Source organism: Caretta caretta, chromosome 5 (genome assembly GCF_965140235.1).
Source record: "Caretta caretta isolate rCarCar2 chromosome 5, rCarCar1.hap1, whole genome shotgun sequence".
NCBI lineage: Eukaryota > Metazoa > Chordata > Testudines > Cheloniidae > Caretta > Caretta caretta.
Window position 1 is genome coordinate 33,807,873 of NC_134210.1, and position 17,169 is coordinate 33,825,041.

Below are 17,169 nucleotides of genomic sequence, written 5' to 3' on the forward strand. Positions count from 1 at the left end.
ATCAAACATTAAATATTTCAGAGAGGCACTGAAGCTAAAATGTCTTTAAAGGAGCAGACACCTTTATTCTTGTTACGTGTTTTAATTATTTGCTTTTCTGTATACTTCCCCATTCAACATATATATAGGGGAAGTGTACAGAAAAGCAAATATTATATATATATATAGTTAACATGTTTTTGTTCATGGTAAAATGGTGGACAGTGAAACTAGAACCAAGAGATGGCAGTTTTTTTTCCAAACTGTCATTCTATTCTTGAAAAAAAAGAAAAAAAAAGAAACATTCACCTTAACAGCTGTGGAAAAATCCAATTCATATTTCTTTTCCAATGCATTTATAGTGGATATGATTTTCTGAGCTATCATGGACTGGCATGCCAGCTTGTGATAACCAGAAATGTTACTTGCCATGCTACTGGACAAGTTAATTTTCATTGTGTTGAGATATGGAGGCATGGCCTGTACATGAGTGTTAGGGCTGTACAAACACTGCAGTTTATGTGGGCCACACAAACTGAATCCTGCAGGGTCTACTCAAGTGGTGGCAGCAAACCAAACCTCACACATTTTCTTTACGTTTGCATCGTACATTAACCCAATAAAACCATTTAAATCCAGTTACAGTATCTGCCTCTATATGGCCCAGCTAATGCATTTTAGCTAGATGTCAGCATTTTACCTGAGGGAGAAATGTCCTCTACTCTCCAAAAATATTTATTATTTTCCTTTCTGATCATCGGTCCAACAGAAGTGTCTAGAAAGTTTTTCTGGTCCTGAAAATATTTATACTTTTTAACTAAAGAAATTCCTATGGGTAGATCCCATAATTATGGATCTTTTAAAAAAGACAAAAAGAAAAGGAGTACTTGTGGCACCTTAGAGACTAACCAATTTAAGAATCTGATTATCATCCTGTTTTCCCCACCACTTAAATTCTAACATGATTTAGTCACTGCTATCTCAAGAAAAGATAGAGTTAAAAACCAGTGCTTCATATATAGTGAATGCTTGAAATTCTAGCTTTCAAATGTAAAATACAAATGACTAACTCCAGCTCTTAATGACATAACAGACACTATCAGAACTGAAGTGGAAGATGCCAAGGTGGTAGTCAGGATGGTGGCCTATGGGCAGATTATTTAGTAGCTGCCTAGTGCAAAGTTCTTATGCCTTCCTCTGAAACAACTGGTACTGGCTAATGTTGGAAGGAGGATACTGGACCTTGTGGAGCACTGGTTTGTCTTCCTTTGTTTGTGGAGCACTTTGTTTCTGCTGTCTTGGAACCTTCAAGGGCTGCAAATGAATGCTATGCAACTCCGGAAGACTGAGAATCCCCTGATGTGTAGTGTATGTTTTGTTTCTACTACATAGAATTTACAAGACTTTGAATCTTCAACCTGTCATTGTCCTCTGTCTAGTGGTAATTCTTTTGAGCTGGCCCAGGACTCAGTATAACTCCTTGACCTTGGACTAGTGTAATATTTATTCCCTCAGAGGATTCCTTTATATAGGGTAGGAGAATGTCATCAGCTAAGGTTTATGAACCATTAGGAAACTTGGGCTGAGATTCACAAATATATAAGACACCGAAACCCACCCTTTATATTGAAGTTCCATGTGAACAGTCACAGGTCTTTCATTTAGGGCGAGATCCTACAGTCTTTACTCAAGAAAAGTATCTTTTGAAATCAATGGGGCATTTGCTTGAATAAGGCCTGCTTTAAGGACTTTAACAGTAAGTTAACTGTACTAAGTCATGTATCTATACTACATATTGACATGGAGAGTGGTTAATACAAATGCCCACAGCCCTGCTAGAGTTAGAATGTCCTTTATTTTGTTCCCTGTTCCGGTGCAAGTTGCCAACTGGAAGTCAGTTAGACAGCCATTCAAAGTTGAAAGACAAATAAACAATTGAGTCAAATCTGTCATTTACTAGGTTGACATTTCCAAAAAGAACTGGTGCACTTGATTACTGAATATATTATATCTGTGCACAGAATATAAATGAAAAGGAGTTAAAATCAGATTTTCTTACACTGCAGTCCTGCCTGAAAGTCTGACTGCTAGCTGTCCCTCCCAGGCCTTTAAGATTTGAATAGCTAGCCACTGCTTATGACCTAAACTAGTAGCTACATGTGTAAAGATGTAGGGTTTATAAATACAGTTTGATAGATAGAAACAAAAAGAGATATACATGATCTGATTCTCCCCTATAGCTAACAGAACATTGGGAATCATTAGGAAAGGGATAGATAATAAGACAGAAAATATCATATTGCCCCCATTTAAATCCATGGTACGTCCACATCTTGAGTACTGAGTGCAGATCTGGTTGCCCCATTTCAAAAAAGATATATTAGAATTGCATACAGTTCAGGAAAGGGCAACAAAAATTATTAGTGGTATAGAGCAGCTTCCATATGAAGAGACATTAATAAGACTGGGACTTTTCAGGTTGGAAAAGAGACAGCTAATGGAAGAGGGGATATGATAGAGGTCTATAAAATTATGACTGGTGTGGAGAAAGTAAATAAGTAAGTGTTATATACTCCTTCTCATAACACAAGAACTAGGGGGTCACCAAATGAAATTAATAGGCATCTGGTTTTAAAAAAAACAATAGGAAGTATTTCTTCACACAATGCACAGTCAACCTGTGGAACTCTTTGCCGGAGGAGTTTCTGAAGGCCAAGAATATAACAGATTTCAGAAAAGAACTAGATAAGTTAATGGAGGATAGGTCCATCAATGGCTATTAGCCAAGATGGGCAGGGATAAAAAACCATGCTCTGAAGTGTCCCTAGCCTCTGTTTACCAGAAGCTGGGAATGGGCAACAGGGGATGGATCACCTGATGGTTACCTGTTCTGTTCATTCCCTCTGAAGCACCCAGCATTGGCCATGGTCGGAAGACAGGATACTAGGCTAGATGGACCATTGGTCTGACGCAGTATGGCCGTTCTTATATTCCCCTTATGTCCCCTGGTGTAAATGAGGAGTAACCTTTTGATGTCAATGAGAATTCACTGATATAAAGCCATTGTAAAGGAGAGGAGAATCAGTCTGACTATCTTTATGGGTAGTTTTCTCATACTATATTAAAACTTACTTTAAATGTACATGACTTAGGCCTACATTTTCAAATAATCTTTGCATACACACATAGCGTTATGCTGTATCTGAGCACTCTTCTGTTTGTAGGAAATGCGATCTGTTTTCAAAGACATATGTGGATGCCTAGGATGATCTGAAAATTAGGCCCAAATAGTGAGTGAGCAAAGTCTAAGTGCTGTGTGTGTATGCACAGATTTGAGCTTTTGGATAAGGGGCTTTAGTTCGTCATAGAAGAGCTCTGTGTAAGCTTGAACGCTTGTCTCTCTCACCAACAGAAGTCGGGCCAAATGCCCACTTTTATAAAAAAAAATTGGGTATAGAATGTGCAGGGAAGTGAGTGGCGATGCCAGGTCCACGCAGGCAGGGAGGCAGGATTCGGGCAGCGGGCAGGCAGGGCTCAAGCAAGCAGCGACACCAGCCCTGTGGGTGGAGGGGTTCAGGGCTCTGATGAGCGACTTGGGTCAGCCACATTGGGGGCGGGGGCCCTCAGGCCAGCCCCGGGTGGGAGTAGGGACTTAGACTAGTGGCTCAAGCCAGTCCCACATGGGGGGGGGGGAGAGGTTTGGGCTAGCCTCACGCAGTGTCCCGTTTTCCCTTTGGGAAATATGGTCACCCTACACATGAGGCTTTTTTTCCTGGAGGCTGCTCCAAGAACTGAACTGTGTTCAGGAGCAAAGGATGTGTGAGAGAGTAATCACTTGTTAGCACTGAGTCGTCACAGGAGTGCTCAAGTACAGTGAAATTGCATAGCTAATTGCAATGGTCCACAGTAAGTGTTGCTAGGTATTTGGTCAATGTACAAAGACAATACCAAAAGACATGTGGAATTTTCAATGAATTTAGTGCTTGTGAAAAGTGTCAGTTCTAGGTCTGAGTCCTCTATCCCCAGAACAGGTAGTGCACAGACAGCATCCAGGTAAACTTCTCCAAACTTTGTTCCATTGTGCCTACGCCTTAGCCTGGAGGGATCACCATTAGCCTGTGTAGCAAGGCAAAGTGGCCTCCTTCTGAGTTGACAGGGAGGAACCGGAAGTATAAGAGGCGGGTCTTCAGCTCAGCTGCGCCAGCATCAGGGAAGGAGTCAGACACCTCTGTCATGCTGCTTGCCCCTCCACCAGGGACCAATCTATGCCAACCCCTGCTCCTGGAGGAGGACCCCAAGGGAAGAGAGCTGCTGAGGCTGCCATCAGCCAAGTACCCCAAGAAACTGCGGGGACTACTGGTTTCAGAGGAGCCTGAGGACCTGTAAGCAATGGAGCCCTACAAAAAAGTTGGGGTAGGAATTAGCCCAGGGAAACCAGACATTAGTCCAGTTGTGTTGCAGAAACTACAGTCAGCATGTTTCGGGAGGATCCCCACTGACCCAGTTGTGGGATCACTCACCACTGATAGGGACATGGGCTGGGACCTGGTGGAGTAGGGTGGCCTGGGTCTCCCTATCCACTGCTGCCAACCCCATCCCTGGGGTGACAGCCTACCCACCTGAGACCGGATGGCCTGTGTCTGTTTGCTGCCTGACCTAGCCAAAGAGCTTGGCTATAGACTGCTGCTGCCCTGCCCTGCCCAGAGGGCTTGAGCCTGTGTTTGCTGTCTGCCCCAGCCAGGGAGCTGGTCTCAAGACTGCTAATTGCCCTGCCCCGCCCCTTCGGGCCAGAGACCTAGACTCTTTACTGGCACATACTACGCTTGTCCCCTGCCAGTTGGCTATCAGCTGCTAGGTGGCATAGCGAGGTGGAGTGATCTCCCTCCACAGCTGATGGAGAGGAACCACTCAAAGCCACTACAGAAAAGAATAATTTAGGCCCACTTTCCTATATAATTGTACGAATTAGACCTGTATTGTTTTTATCTGTCTTATCATAGGTAGGAAAAAAATATGGTTTGAGGGGCAGGGAGGGGGAGTTCTCCAGAACCTCTTGTGTGCACATCTGAAAGAGAAGTTGGCAGATGGATTGTAGAAGTCAACCCTTCCCACACACAAGGTGACTATTCTTGCAGAACCAAAAGTGCAGCCACTCCTGTTCAAACTTGGTATAGCAATGGCTCAGCCTGCCTCCCCTTGCTCCTCTCTCAGCCTTCTCCAGAATACATCAGTATGGGAATGCAGGGGTGACCTCCATGGAATTGGATTCCATAGTAAGAGTGGGAAACAGTTTTCCTATCCTGTGAAAATTTGTGAGATTCTGAAAAATCTTCACATCCCAAATTGGGAAGAAACGTCAAAATCTCAAAAATATTTGTGAACTGAAAATTTTAAAAAAAGATTCTGTTCCGGTCAATCAAAACATTTCATTTCAATAATTTTTAAACACTTTCTTTAGATTTCATTTTTTATACTGTCCTTAAATTTCTAAACAAAAAGTCATTTTAACATGGAAAACTGAAGTTTTTCATTTTAAAAATGTTGAAATAAACATTTCAGTAATTCAAATTTTTTTTTTTAATTTTCCAGTAAAATAAAGTTGATTGAAACCAACTCTTTTGCACAAGATGTTTGTTTCAAATAGGCATTTTTTAGGACAAAAACATTTTGACTGTGTACTCTACTCCACAGTACATAGGGATTCCCAACTCCTGCCTCCTACATACAGCAGAGCCACACTGGTTTTGCTACTGGGCTTTGTGCAAGCACAGAAAAGGGGCTGAATTTTTTGCTTAACACAGGAAGCTGTCATAAAGTATAAATAGCTCTAATGTTGGCACAACAAAGGCAAGGGTTGCTATTGCACAGCAGAGCCTGTAACCTCAAAAAGAAAACTAGAAGTATGTAAACTGGCAAGGATAACTGTTCTTAGTTCACTTTTTCAGAAGGGAGAAATATATAAATATGACACTCTTCTATATTTGTCTAATGAGTCCTATTAACCCACCACCATTACTGCTCAGGAAAACATATACATTGCTTTAAATGGAATATAGAGTATTTCTGCATATTGCACTTAAATACATAAATGTTTTGTTGTCTCTTCTGTTTGTTCTTTAAGTGTTCTGTAAAATTTTATCTGCATGAATCCCATTGAGGCTTCATGGGAGTTTCACTCTGCTCTGAAATTTTGAGTGAAAATTGTATATACTTAGGAATGGCTAAAGCATTCAGAAGACTTAAATAGAACACAAAATATTTCACATTTTTATTTTGTTTTTTGCTTCCACTTCTCCATTAAGGGAATATGCTGTAATTACATAGCGATAAACTTTGACCTTCGCAGCAATTCATTAGATTTCTTGACTGCATTTCAAGGCGAGAATCTGGAGAGACAAAAATAAAGAGCCCTTCTTACAAGGACAAATTCCAGGCTGACGAGTGTACAAAGAATCCAGCTGATTCCGGCTGTCTTTGGCTGACTATAGATGCATACTTCAATGTTCAAAATAATCCATCCTGAAGATCATTCACCTCTAATATTACAAAACATTGCCAAGAACAGGATATCAGTTTGTAGTACCAAGTCACAGTAAAAGCCATTAAAACAATAACATTTGCCAGCAGTTATCACACAGTGACCACCAGTGTCTCTTTTCCAAATGTTTTAGCAGCAGAAAGAAACAAGAGAGGAAATAATCTTAAGAGGCCATGAATATATCATTCTTCCCCCAACATTCTTCTGTATACAGCAGCAGAATCTCTCAGCCTAACAGATTTCCTGATCCCCCAATAACCCTTTTTTCAATTTGAGTCTCATTTTGTACTGAACTGAATTTGGAGTATAATCTGTATAATCGCAGATACCACTGTGTAGTGCTTGTTGGCAAATGTACCTGTGCCAGGTGTTGTTAGCAGCAACTAGGGCCAGGATCAAATAGTTAGGGGCCACTCTTAAAACTAACAAACCCCAATGACTCGAGCCCCACCCAGAATTTCCGGGATCATTAACTCCCTATCCTGGGTGCTCTTAATAGGTAATATGTCCCCATTCACAAGCAGGGAGTCTGGGTAGAAAACAAGGAGAACACAACGGGGCAAAAGGGAATATAGCAAAAATATATGTAAATAAATGAAAAGTAAAATACACCCCCTGTGGCAATTCTGGCAGTAACTCATTAACTTGGCTCTCCACACACCAGTGTGAATGTCCAATTGGCAAATACCTCCCTTTACCACATCACGTTCCCACTCCCTCACTCATGGTTTGATATCAGTAGGTAGTATAGTCCCAGCGTCCTGAGGTGCACTGGGGCAGGCCTGTCTCCAGTCCCTTAGGAAGTGCTTCCCGGTCCTGTCCTGAGGCTCTACCTCCATCACCGAGAGATTTCAGCTTTATTTACTGGCTGTAAGAGAGGCCTCACCAAGGGCCACACAGCTCTGCTGCTGTTCTCTGTGGCTTCAGTGAACAGGCATCTCTGCACTGCGCCTGTTGAGAAGCCACCTCTACATCATGTCTCTTATCCTGACGTCCTCAGTCTGTGTCAGCTCTCTTTTGCCAAGACCTCTCAACAGCACAGGATCCTCAGAAGAGGTGAAACAGTGGCACGTAGGACACTTGAGCAGAGTCCTTGCTCCTGGAGAGACACTTCATACTGCAAGATAGGAGCCCTTTTCCCCCTTATTCAGTTCCACTAACCAGCCTGTTCTGAGTTTGTGAACTATGGTGGTGTCCAGAGTGTCACTGAAGGAATTCTTGGAAGAAAGGTCATGCTATTGAAGTGCTGTCTGTAACCATACTTACCCTGTTCACCACAGGATGGGGGCACAGAGCTCCTTTCCCTTTGGAGCATCTGTCCATCTGGAGTTCTGACTACATAGTCATGCAGATGAAACAGGTCTGTGGCCATTCTTCCCCCGTTCACCAACAGATGGGAGCAGAGAGCTTTTTACTCCTTGGCACTTCAGGACTGGCCCCCATATAAATCTTTTTATAACAACCACTGAGGTGTTCTGCAGTCTGGTGCCCTCCCTCATTATTGCCTTCCTCCCCTCACTTTTACTTCTCCCAGCCCCATCCACTTTGCTATTTGCAAATGATAAACACATATCTATGATCTTTTGATTCTATCATTCAAAGCTCAACCATCACACTGATATGTTAACTGGTTAGCATAATAGACTGTGAAAGTACATATGACTTGTGTATCTATCTACAGTTCAATAACGTTTGTGGCTGGGGTTTTTTGTGTGTGTTTGTTTTGTTTTTAGCAGTGTGTACTGCATAATAGATCTGACTTTTTGAAAGTCATACTCAACTTTGCTTCCTTTTTTTGTCTGGTGTATGGTATGTGATAATGCTAGCAATGGCTCAGAGCCTCAGCTACTGTAGATCACAGTAATTCCATTGGCCTCAATGGTGCTTCAAGGATTTAGACCTTTAGAATAATAGCTGTCAATAACTCATTAAATAATGTAGCACTGGTAGGTTAGAATTAAGTGCATTGCACCATGTTTTAGTTTTCTGATGTGTGCATTGTGGCTGATAGTATTGTTATTAATCACTGCTCTGATCAATTCTAGTAAGATCCATTTTTAAATATTAATTTGATCAGCTTTGGAGATTTGTGAAGACATTTAGCAGAAGTGGAAATGGGACTAAGAAGATATTGCAGTTTATTATAGATTTTTAAAGCTGTGTAATTTCAATCTATTTGATAACCCGGCAGTCCCACATTGTACATTTGTATCTTACTCTCACCCTTTCACATCTCCAGCCTCTGACTTGCTGGTCTAATTCTGGATCTGGTTAATTTGTACAACATTTAGTGTAGCCTCATAGATTTAAAGCCCTGTTTTAGTTGTCTTTTAACAGTTCTGATTTCTTCTCCTTTTATCTTGTTCCCATACTGGTTTTAAAAGGCCTTACTATTCATCTTCTTCTCTATTTAGATGTAGATTAATACAGTTTTATACTTGAATGGCTTTATCCTCTTAAGTAAAAAATGGCTGATTTTTATCATTAGTAGATGGGACCGAATATTTCTTGAAGACAGTGATGGAGTTGCATTTCCAAAATACTCTTATGAACTAAAAGTGGGCATTACTATCCCACTAGTAACTGAAAGTCCTTGCTGTAGCATTGGTGTAATTCATAAAGTCATGTGTGTAAAAAAGCCAAAAATGGCTTGGATAGTAAGAGATGGTGAATCCCAGTGATGATTGAACCTGGTGATAGTCCAAACAAAAAGACATTTCAGCCATGCTTGTAGCTGTTTCCATCACTTCACTCTGACTTAATAGATGTTCTAGACTTTCGAGTGATGTTTGGAGTTATTGTGGAATTGGCTTGTGTTGTGCTGAGATAGTTGTGTGGACTGGTGCAGGTAGCAAATGAGGGTGTGTGCTGTGGCAAGGGGCTATATATACTTGGGGTTAATGCATATGCTGGTTGTGTTGATTTGTTTGTAGGGAGTTGTGCTGGGAGATTTGTGTGGATTTGTGAGGCAATTGAGCACCTCAGGGTGGCAGCTGGGCCAAGTAATCCCACATGTGTGCTGTCTCCCTCATACACCAATTATATTGTTGTAAGAAAATTAGCTGTAAAGTAAGGGTGGTGATTGGTTGAGTTACCTCTCCTATAACAATGGTCTAGGACTCTTGGCATGGCATAGATACATGCCTTACTGTAGCTATATACCACACGGGTATAATTTGTAAAGTCAAAATGGCAGAGAACTTAAAAATTGGATGGTAACAGATCACAAAACCCAATGATGTTTGAACCTAGTGATATTCTGAACAAAAGGAGCCCTGAACCATGCTTGTGGCTGTTTCTTTTGCTTCACACTAAGGGTATATCTACACTGCGCAGTTGTCACCAAAACTTTTGTCTTTCGCAGGTACTTTAAAAAGCCCCCCCCCGCAAAAGACAAAAGTTTTGCTGACGCAAGCAGGAGTGTGAACACAGCTTTGTCGGCAGGAGCGCTCTGCCGACAAAATACCACAAAAGAGCATTCACACTCTCTGACTTTTAGCGATAAGGCTGTGTCGACACAGCTTTGTCGCTAAAAGCTGCCTACTGTAGACAAGCCCTGACTCAACAGACATTCTAGGCTTCAGAGAGACACAGAGAGTGAGAATCCTGGAATAGATTGATGACAAACCTAAGACCACTTTATATGTTTTCTCTTCCCATTATCTTCAGCATGTTAACTTTCTCTATATTCAGGATTATTGTTTATTTCAAATATGTCATCACAGTTACACCAGCAGCATCAGTCCCACAGGGACTCAGATAAAGGCCAGGCACTCTGCGCTCTGGCCTTACCCTGACATGGAGGGGCCCGGTGGCATAGGTATAGGTTCACTGGCTGTACACCACCCAAGATTCCCCTGCCTTGTGAGAATCCTCAGCTGCCCCTTGTGCTGTCAGGTCAGGAACCAAAGATCTGACCCTAAAGCTCCTCTCCTTCAACAGGAAATCTGGAAGGAAGGCTGTGCCATCTATTTTCCCTGGGAGTGAATCCCCCCTTGATGCAAGTGGGCAGGCTGTTGCAGAGCAATGTAATTCACACCTTGCTGAACCAGCTTTAGTTAATATGGGCAACTATCTCCATGAATATATAACTGTTGGTATGTATATAATTTTTAACCCTGGAGCATAGTAGTAATACTTGCCATTTCTGATATGAACTCCTTGCCCTGAACTTTCCATCTGATGAAAGCCAGGCAAACATTTAGGAAAAGTGTAACATTTCCAGCAGTTCATGAACTGTTATTGAATACAAACCTCACATCCCATCCTATTTCTTGTTTAAAGAACAGTAGTGTTCTGAATAAATCTTAGCCAGAAATTCACCTATAGTCTCTTTTCACACTGGTTCCTTTGATGCTGTTTTAATTCCACTGACTTCAGTGCAGTTACTCCTGATTTCCATTGGTATAGGGGCCCATTCTGGCTGCCACTGAAATTGGTTAAATCTCCCACTGCAAGACTGGACACTAAAGTGGGGCAGAATTAGGTTCAGTGGGACCTGTCCTTCAGTTCTTCCTTAAGGACAATTCCCAATGTAGCCTGTGAGAGTCTTGCCTGAATAATAAGGGCAGTATCACACCCATGGTCCTCAATAAGGAAGCAGGAAGAACTGACTATGGGCATAATGATACTGCCCTTCTTTGTAAAGCACTTTGAGATTTACCAGTGAAAAGTGTTCAAAAAGTGTTCGGTGGTGTGATGCTGTATTATTGAAATATGAACATTCTCCTGCTGGCATTAGCTCATCTTAAGTGATCATTCTCCTTACAGTGTGTATGATAACACCCATTTTTTCATGTTCTGTGTGTATATAAATCTCCCCACTGTATTTTCCACTGACTGCATCTGATGAAGTGAGCTGTAGCTCACGAAAGCTTATGATCAAATAAATTGGTTAGTCTCTAAGGTGCCACAAGTCCTCCTTTTCTTTTTGCGAATACAGACTAACACGGCTGCTACTTTGAAATCTGTCGTTTATATCAATGATATTGCCACTGTTAAACAATTGCAACAAATCTTACAAAAAGTATATAATGTAAGGTGTCAGTGGAAAAGTTATGATTTGCTAAACAAGATTATCCTGTTTATATGCATGTATCATTTTTTTTTAAAAAAAGGAGTACTTGTGGCACCTTAGAGACTAACCAATTTATTTGAGCATCAGCTTTTGTGAGCTATAGCTCACTTCATCGGATGCATACTGTGGAAAATACAGAAGATGTTTTTATACACACAGACCATGAAAAATTGGGTGTTTATCACTACAAAAGGTTTTCTCTCCTCCTACCCCACTCTCCTGCTGGTAATAGCTTATCTAAAGTGATCACTCTCCTTACAATGTATACGATAATCAAAGTGGGCCATTTCCAGCACAAATCCAGGTTTTCTCCCCCCACCCCACCTCACTCTCCTGTTGGTAATAGCTTATCTAAAGTGATCACTCTCCTTACAATGTATATGATAATCAAGGTGGGCCATTTCCAGCACAAATCCAGGGTTTAATAAGAACGTCTGAGGAACAGTGGGGGGAGGAGGGGGAGGAATAAACAAGGGGAAATAGGTTACTTTTTATAATGAATCAACCATTCCCAGTCTCTATTCAAGCCTAAGTTAATTGTTTCCAATTTGCAAATTAATTCCAATTCAGCAGTCTCTCGTTGGAGTCTGTTTTTGAAGTTTTTTTGTTGAAGGATAGTCACTTTGAGATCAGAAATCGAGTGACCAGAGAGATTGAAGTGTTCTCCGAATGGTTTATGAATGTTAAAATTCTTGACATCGGATTTGTGTCCATTTATTCTTTTACGTAGAGACTGTCCAGTTTGCCCAATGTACATGGCAATCTTCATCATCTGGACCCATGGAAAAGAAGCTCTTGAGTAATTCCACCATGATTTCAACAATTTCCATCCCACCATCAACCTCAGCCTGGTCCAATCCACACAAGAGACCCAGTTCCTGGACACTATAGTGCTAATAAACGATGGTCACATAAACACCACCCTATACCGGAAACCTACTGACCGCTATTCCTACCTACATGCCTCCAGCTTTCACCCTGACCACACCATATGATCCATTGTCTACAGCCAAGCTCTGCGATACAACCGCATTTGCTTCAAACCCTCAGACAGAGACAAACAACAAGATTTCTATCAAGCGTTCTTACAACTACAATATCCACCTGCGGAAGTGAAGAAACAGATTGATAGAGCCAGAAGAGTTCCCAGAAGTCGCCTACTACAGGACAGGCCTAATAAAGAAAATAACGGAACGCCACTAGCCATCACCTTCAGCCCCCAACTAAAACCCCTCCAACGCATTATCAAGGATCTACAACCTATCCTGAAGGACGACCCAACACTCTCACAAATCTTCAGAGACAGGCCAGTCCTTGCCTACAGACAGCCCCGCAACCTGAAGCGAATACTCACCAGCAACCACATACCACACAACAGAACCACTAACCCAGGAACCTTTCCTTGCAACAAAGCCCGTTGCCAACTGTGCCCACATATCTATTCAGGGGACACCATCACAGGGCCTAATAACATCAGCCATCACCACTCGTTCACCTGCACATCCACCAATGTGATATATGCCATCATGTGCCAGCAATGCCCCTCTGCCATGTACATTGGTCAAACTGGACAGTCTCTACGTAAAAGAATAAATGGACACAAATCAGATGTCAAGAATTATAACATTCATAAACCAGTCGGAGAACACTTCAATCTCTCTGGTCACTCGATTTCTGATCTCAAAGTGACTATCCTTCAACAAAAAAACTTCGAAAACAGACTCCAACGAGAGACTGCTGAATTGGAATTAATTTGCAAATTGGATACAATTAACTTAGGCTTGAATAGAGACTGGAAATGGTTGATTCATTATAAAAAGTAACCTATTTCCCCTTGTTTATTCCTCCCCCTCCTCCCCCCACTGTTCCTCAGACGTTCTTGTTAAACCGTGGATTTGTGCTGGAAATGGCCCACCTTGATTATCATATACATTGTAAGGAGAGTGATCACTTTAGATAAGCTATTACCAGCAGGAGAGTGGGGTGGGGGGGGGGAGAGAAAATCTTTTGTAGTGATAAACACCCATTTTTTCATGGTCTGTGTGTATAAAAACATCTTTTGTATTTTCCACAGTATGCATCTGATGTAGCTCACGAAAGCTTACGCTCAAATAAATTGGTTAGTCTCTAAGGTGCCACAAGTCCTCCTTTTCTTTTTGCAAATACAGACTAACACGGCTGTTACTCTGAAACCTGTATCATTTTTTGTATCTGAAGTTAAGAATATTGGCTATGCACTGGTATCTTACTTATGTGCTGTCTTCCTAGGCAACAGCCATCAGATAAGATTTACATCTAGGCTAGACAGCTATGTGTTGATGGCCCATCAAAGATACTTAGCTGTCACAATGGGCCATAGAAGAAACTCGTTCCACCCAGATGTGTCTTCCGGAAGATGCCTCAGTCTCTAAGGGGACAATGACCTGTGAGTCCTCAAGCCATGTAAGGACATATGATATGCTCATGTGACCCTGCAATCCATCTCCTGCTAGTAACATTCCAAAGACTGGGCTGTGAGCTTTGTTTGAAACAGAAAATGTCCAGGCATATGGCAAAGGATATAAAAGACCCCTGGAATGATTCCATTCTGCCTCTTTCCTTTCCTGAGTCTCTAGACTGTGGATTTACAACTAAAAGAAGAATATTGGCTATGGACTAAGGACCTTCCAATCTTTTGGAAGTTACCAGGGACTTTAAAAGGCTACAAACCTGATAAAAGGACCTTGCCATTATTGTATGTAAATGATCTATTAACCATTTTTAACTCTCTTCTTTTCTTTTATTAATAAACCTTTAGATTTTAGTTGCTAAAGGATTGGCAGCAGCATGATTACTGGGTAAGATCTGAGTTATATATTCACCAGGCTATGTGGCTGATCTCTTGAGAGCAGAAGAACCCTTTGTTTGATGAAATAGCTTTTTGGTGACCACTCATCATAAAGTCTAGTGTCTGGGTGGTGAAAATAGGGCTCTTGTTAACTAATGTGGTGAGACAGAAGTTTACTTTTGTTACTGGCTTGGTATATCTAATGATAGAATGTGAGCTGTAGCTCACGAAAGCTCATGCTCAAATAAATTGGTTAGTCTCTAAGGTGCCACAAGTACTCCTTTTCTTTTTGCGAATACAGACTAACACGGCTGTTCCTCTGAAACCTGTCACCAGTTTGGGGTGAGTCTACCCTATTTTTCAGCAGTTTGTCCTGAATCTGGCACTCTGAGCTGTGACCCACTGACAGATGATGATAGGTGATATTGTTATTATATGCAAAAAGAACAGGAGTACTTGTGGCACCTTAGAGACTAACAAATTTATTAGAGCATAAGCTTTCATGGGCTACAGCCCACTTCATCGGATGCATAGACTGGAACATATAGTAAGAAGAAATATATATATATACACACACACACATACATACAAATAAATTGGAAGTTGCCATACAAACTGTGAACGGCTAATTAGTTAAGCTGAGCTATTATCAGCAGGAGAAAAAAAAACTTTTGTAGTGATAATCAAGAACAGCCCATTTAGACAGTTGATACCATTAACTTGGGTTTGAATAGAGACTGGGAGTGGCTGGGTCATGACACATATTGAATCTATTTCCCTAAAGTTAAGTATCCTCACACCTTCTTATCAACTGTCTAAATGGACCATCTTGATTACACTACAAAAGTTTTTTTTCCTCCTGCTGATAATAGCTCATCTTAACTAGTTACAAACTGTGAGAGGCTATGGCAACTTCCAACTTATCTGTATGTATATAGCTTATATGTTCCATTCTGTGCATCCAATGAAGCTTATGCTCCAATAAATTTGTTAGTCTCTAAGGTGCCAGAAGTACTCCTGTTCTTTTTGCGGATACAGACAAGCACGGCTGCTACTTTGAAACCTGTCATTATATGATTAGCTAGGGTCTGACACATCCCTGGAATACCAGGCATTCTGGTACTTCCAGTAATGGCAAGGGCCTGCCTCTGCCTGCATGCTCCCACCACAGCAATGGTGCCTACGAGATCTGATAGCACAGAGAACACCATTTTGAAGAGCATATTGCTCTGCTTCCACCAACTTTGCACACATGGTGCACTCTTCAAAATGTAAGTAGAGCTGTGTGAACAAATGGTTTGTTTTTCTTTTTTGGTTCTCTGGCCAGATTTAAAAAAAAAAAAATCAAGAAAAAAAAGTGTTTATCTTCAATAATTTTTAAATAAAATTGAAGTAAATTCTGAAATGAAAAGTGGTTTCAAATAGAAAAATTGAAACATTTCATTTCAATATTTGTAAGCAAAAGATTTCAATTTTTTCAGAATGTTTTTTCAACCAAAACAATTCAGTGACTTTGATACAAATTCACAAAATGTTTTTGTCATCCTGAATCTGCATTTTTCAGCGGGGAAAAAAAAAGTTTCAACTGAAAGATTTCAACCAGCTCTATTTGTAAACACTTCGTAGATGAAAACACACTATATACACATTAAGTACTATTCCATAGGATTAGTGATTGGGATGGGAGGGGGTTGTTGGAAAAAATGTATTAAGAATTTTTCTTGATGTGTGAGAGGTTCTAAAAGGCACTCTTCTCACAAAGTAGCAAACTGGATAATTATTGTTTCATGATCTCTGTGTGTATATAAAGTCTGCTGCAGTTTCCACGGTATGCATCCAATGAAGTGAGCTGTAGCTCACGAAAGCTCATGCTCAGATAAATTGGTTAGTCTCTAAGGTGCCACAAGTACTCCTTTTCTTTTTGCAAACTGGATAATATTACCAATAAGTTATTCGTGGTAACAGACTGAAGTAAAAACGGAGTTTTAAGTAGTATTTCAGCTTATTTGTTCTTCCTGTGCTAAATCAAGCTACCCAGAGAGTAGGATTAGAATGTACTAGATTTTATAAATGAGATTAAAAGGGTAAAACAAAGCAGGCTTTTGTTAAACTGATGGGAACTGACTAATGTAATATCTTTGTACATAAAAGGCAGCTCTCCAGCTAGCAACTAAAATAAGAGAGAGAACAACTCAGCATGTGCCCATACTTACAATGTTACTCCTCTCCTAAAACAATAATCTCCCAAGGTTTGATCTCACTGAGGTCAATGGGCAGACTCCCTTGACTTTCATGAACTTTGGATCAGGCCCATGATGTTTGTTCTTATTGGAAATTATACTGAAATACAGAATAGAAATGGATAGAAGTTTGGCTTTAGATGACTCATGAGCTCTTTGGGGGCAGAACCAAAGGGGCAGATCCTCAGCTGATGTCAATAGGGCTATGCTGATTGACACCATCTGAGCATCTGGTCTCAAGTCTTCAAATATGTTTCAAAAGCATTGGGCATATTAATAGGCAGTACTCAAATTCTCACAATAAATAACCGAATAATTTTCTCCATTTAATGCTTGAGCCCCTTCACTGGGCGACATTTTAGTACCTGTTTTTTAACTTGTTATATCATTGTATCCAAATGTCATACTACATTTTACAACACCTTTAAATGTTATATAGTTTCACAAAAGTGAAACATTTTCTGAGCCTGCAATCCTTCCTTATTGCCTTTGTGAGCAAGAGCTAAAG

The 17,169-nt window shown here is 40.8% G+C and overlaps 1 long non-coding RNA gene across 1 annotated transcript in view; it reads right to left on the minus strand.

Annotated features, from left to right (window-relative positions):
* Positions 1-6,223: 6,223 nt before the first annotated feature.
* The window catches only part of LOC125637173 (uncharacterized), a 180,424-nt gene continuing 169,478 nt past the window's right edge, over positions 6,224-17,169 (minus strand). The window contains exon 2 of the long non-coding RNA XR_007356849.2: positions 6,224-6,365. This is a non-coding gene — a long non-coding RNA (uncharacterized LOC125637173). The remainder of the gene's footprint in view (positions 6,366-17,169) is intronic.